Raw genomic sequence first — 4,752 nt, forward strand, 5'->3', positions numbered from 1 at the left:
TGCAAAGAAAAAAAAGATGTCAATGAATTCACCATGAAAAACATTGATAAGAGCATCCCTCAAGAAAAGAAGAAGAAATTCCTTGAAGTAATTCTGGAAGAGCTTGTCAAAAAACCCTATTTGCAATCCCAGTGCTACTTTTAGCAGGAAAAACCATGCTGGTACCCTTTTGTCTAACTAGTGACTATCACTAGCAGCGCGACTTTAGATAGGAAAATCTGCGTTGATCCCCTTCAGGCAGTTTCTCCAAAAATGGAGCAGAATATTCTCTTACTTGAAGCCTCGATAATGGTGAGCTGGTTATTACTGAATAAGGATATGGTAGAGTTCTCCCATTTTGAGTCCTTGATCCTACCTGTAGGGATATTCCCCTTAAGATGTTGAGCTTATTCCCCCCTTTTTGGATCCCTAACTCCCTCTCCTTCCCTATAAATGCATTCTCTTATACCCTCAAATGGTTGGTCCGACTATATTGGTCATGATACTCCTAAGTTGTGCCTAATTGTTGCCAATTTGTGAAATAGAAAGGAGAGCTTGATAAGTATTGGCTTGGACTTGGAAACCCATCCCAAAGGAGGCTTCCAAAATCAAGGCAGTGGTTGTATGCTTCGCTCTTGTGTTTATTATTAATACAATGCATGCTTACTCCATAAGCGTGTAAACAACTACTTTCTTAGTATGATGCTCCTTGATCTATCATATGGTTTACATTAGAATGCATATGCTAATTTTCTCCTTTGTTTTCTTTGTTTGATCTCTCTTGCAGGTTTTCATTCGCAAAAAAATAGCAAGGATCGAGCTTGGAAGTGAGGAGATCAAGACCGACATCGAAAAGTGACTGCATAGGAGTGAGGTAGGCCTTCTTTCCTCTCCCATGTCATTTTGATTTAAACAAGGAGAGGTTTTCATGTATTTGTTTTGGTTGTTACTATATCCACTCATTGGACTAGAGGGATCGCTTCTATCCATAGAAGGGATTTCCTAGAAGGGATCCCCAGTGGAGTCACCAATGTTTTATCTAGGAAATCCCTTCTATGGATAGAAGCAATCCCTCTATTCCAATGAGTGGATAGTAAAAACCGAAACAAATACATGCAAAACTCTCCTGGTTTAAATCATAATGACATGGGAGAGGAAAGATGGCCAACCTCACTCCTATGCGGTCTCATTTCGATTTCAATCTCGATCTCCTCACTTCCAAGCTCAATCCTCTCTATTCTATTGCGAACGAATACCTACAAGAGAGATCAAACAAAGACAACAAAGGAAAAACATAGCATTTGCATTCTAATGTAAACCATATGACAGATCAAGGAGCATCATACTAAGCAAGTAAGCATTTACACGCTCATGGAAAGTAAACATGCATTGTATTAATAATATACACAAGAGGGAAGAATAAAAACACTGCCTTGATGTTGGAAGCCTCCTTCGGGATGGGTTTCCAAGTCCAAGCCAAGACATCTCAAGCTCTTCTTTCTCCTTCAAAAATTGGCAGCAATTAGGCACAATTTAGTAGCAGCATGACCAATCTAGTCTAACCAAAAATTTGAGGGTGCAAGGGAATGCATTTATAGGGAAGGAGGGAGAGTTAGGGATCCACAAAAGGGGAAAGAAGGTCCACATATTAAGGGTAAGATCCCTAAAGGTAGGATCAAGGAATCAAGATGGAAGAACTCGACCATATCCTTATTCAACAATAACCATCTTGTCATTCTTGAGGCTTCTAGTAAGAGAAGCTTCTGCTCCATTTTTGGAGAAACTGCTTGAAGAGGATCAACGTGGATTTTCCTATCTAAAGGTGCATTTCTAGTGCTAGTCACTAGTTAGGTAAAAGGGTACCAGCATAGTTTTCCCTGCTAAAAGTAATGTTGCGCTTGCAAATAGGATTTTTTGACAAGCTCTTCCAAAATTACTTCAAGGTGTTTCTTCTTCTTTTCTTCAAGGATGCTCTGGTCAATCTTTTTCATGGTGAATTCATTAACATATTTTGTCACTTTACGACATTTTTGGCAAAGTTTGACAGCTCAGGGTATGAGACATGGAGTGTGACAAATTACTGTATAACACTATGACATCTCTAAACTGACACAAACAAAATATAAGGAACATAAAGTCATAATTGTTAAAATTTAGGTACCAAATCAACTTAAAAGATATTTGTGGAAAGAACTGTTATAGAGAAATGCCACAAAGTATGTAAAGACAATATCCACACACAGATGAGATCTATACGTAGAGACTATATCCACACACATAATATATCCATCATAGAGACTAGACCAAGGATACTCTACGATATGTGCATATGTGGTCTAAAGAAACGTCAATGATCAAGAATACGAATATAAGGTTGGACTAGCTTTAATAATACAAACACAACTAAAAGAAGATTAAGTTGTTACCATACTTTTAAGAGAACGATGGTCTAAAGAGACCTCAACGTCCAAAAGATGAATTTATTAAATTGAGACTTAGGAAAACAAGTGCAAACATTTAGTAGAGTGGACCTTCAGTATGTAATGCGTCTTCAATGGATAGAGAACCTTAAATGTAATGATCGAGTGGTATGTCGATAAACTTGAGGTGGACAGAGAAACATCTGTTAGGACAGCATAAAATATGTTACAAATCATGAACAGGAGTAATATTTCAGTGGACCAGAGACTAAAACATGTGTTATAGTTAGAGATCACCGAAGATATGCATTAAAACATTTTGGAGTATTATAATCCCTACAAAATTCAGAACATTATGAGATAGATTATGTTACATAGTTAGAGGGAAGCTACAATGTATATACCTGTGAATGCTAAAATCATTTCATAAGTTTGCATGGTCTAGTATACATCAGAAGTATGTCAAGCTAGAACCATACATTAATAGATGTCAAGAACACCTAGAAATGTTAGATAATATCCGAGGATGCCTAATGATGCTAGAGTATTTATGTATGCATTAGAATGCCAAAGAATGTAAACTTGAGAAACGTCATTACCAAGGAATCAACAACAGAAGGCCGAGTAATATGCAAATCAAAGAATGCAGTTCGGTGGAGTGGTGCACTTCCATGGATTCTGAAGAGGTCTCTTCCTCCCATGGTGTAGACCAAATTCTTTTATATGATGATGAAATATACTACTCTATGAAGCCAAAATTATATGATCTAGAGATGGATGAAAAGGATGAGACTTGGGTGTTATTCAAAATACAAGGTAGGAAATATGATGCATTTCTTATCTTCCCAGTGTGTTTTACGACTCTTTGTACTGACTGCCAATGATATGAAATATATGTAACTTAGTATCAAGCCATGATTTTTATCAACCATAAAGTTGTGGAAGACTAGAGATTACAAAGGCCTGCATAAAGCATGAAGCAATAAATACAACAGAAGCAATTGTAAGAAATGAAGCAATCAAACAAACAAAAATTGTAACATCTTTCCTAAAGTTGCAAATGAAAAATTAAGAGATGAAGTTTTCAAGCTAGTTTGTTGTTCTATTTGTGAGATAGAGGTTGAAGTACTCAAAGAAAACAAGATTTATCATTTTTTCAATGTCATGCCAAGTAATGGTTGGTTCAAAACAACATTAATGTATTTAACTTATCAATCCTTAATCAATGCCTTACTGATATTTTGAGGTTCCATGAGTCTTGTAAAGTATTTCAAGATGATGTCTTTCACCATTTTAACATAAAACAATAGGAACTCGGGCAACACTATTTTTCATTCCTACATAGCATAAAGAGAAATTCTTCTTTAGTCCTATATTTTGAAGTTCAAACTATGACTCTTGGATGTAAAAAAAAAATCTTATAATAATCATATACTTTTCAATTCTACATTTGTGCCATTCTCTCTTGTGAGATAGATTGTACATTGCCTAGTTACCGTGCGTGTATTTATGGAAACAAGGAGATGGTCTAAAGATATTCGTCATTTGAAAAGTTATTCAAAGTCTTGAGCCTCTTTTGTGTTTTTCAAATCACTTGTTTAGAGGATTGGTCATGTGTATGGCCATCATTGTTGGTTGCTGATGGTAGCAACTCTTTTGTATAAAATATGGAATCTAAGGAAAATTTCAAGAAGACTCAGATTTTGACTTATGAGATTTCCATGAGTTCATCTTATCTCACAAAAAATTAATATTTGTTATGAGGGCTAACAATGTTGAAGGCTAAAGAATTATCCTTTACCTATTTGGGAACTAGGAGCACACTTTTTACAATGTTCATAGTAGGCAAGGAATGCAACAAGTTGTGAAGAAATAGAGAATGTAAGTGCCCTAAACTATGTTGTCAAGTATGTTGTTGACAATGTAAGTGTTGACATGCTTTGGACCCCCTTTCCATTAATGTCAAAGGGGGAGGTAAGCAGAGGTTAGGAGAAATAAGGAGAAGAGATTCTTAGGGAGGTAAGAAATGATTCTTGGGACAAAAGGGGGAGGACTAAATTAGTGTTGCCATCAATGCCAAAGGGGGAGATTGTTGGAAAAGTTGTCATTGATGGAAAAGGGTGTTGAAGGTGTTGTTAGTCATTGTGTAATGTGAAGAAGTTGGTTGTAAGAAATCACATAGAGTTTAAAGGTCCAAGAGTATGTATTGTTGCCCTATGTATGTATTGTTGATCATGTAAATCTATGAGTGAGTATGATGCTTGTCATAGGTATCACCTAAATGCTTGAAGATGTTGATGTATTATTGCTAGTGTGTCTTGAGAGATATGCTTGTCAAAGTATTAGACTATTT

At 36.1% G+C, this 4,752-nt stretch overlaps 1 pseudogene; it reads left to right on the forward strand.

The window, feature by feature from the left end:
* Positions 1–3,070: 3,070 nt before the first annotated feature.
* Positions 3,071–3,644, forward strand: LOC149251723 (uncharacterized; annotated as a pseudogene).
* The last annotated feature ends 1,108 nt before the right edge of the window (positions 3,645–4,752 follow it).

Source organism: Pinus tabuliformis, chromosome 7 (assembly GCF_031772625.1).
Source record: "Pinus tabuliformis cultivar Carrire ecotype Pingquan chromosome 7, CPIR1, whole genome shotgun sequence".
Taxonomy (NCBI): domain Eukaryota; kingdom Viridiplantae; phylum Streptophyta; class Pinopsida; order Pinales; family Pinaceae; genus Pinus; species Pinus tabuliformis.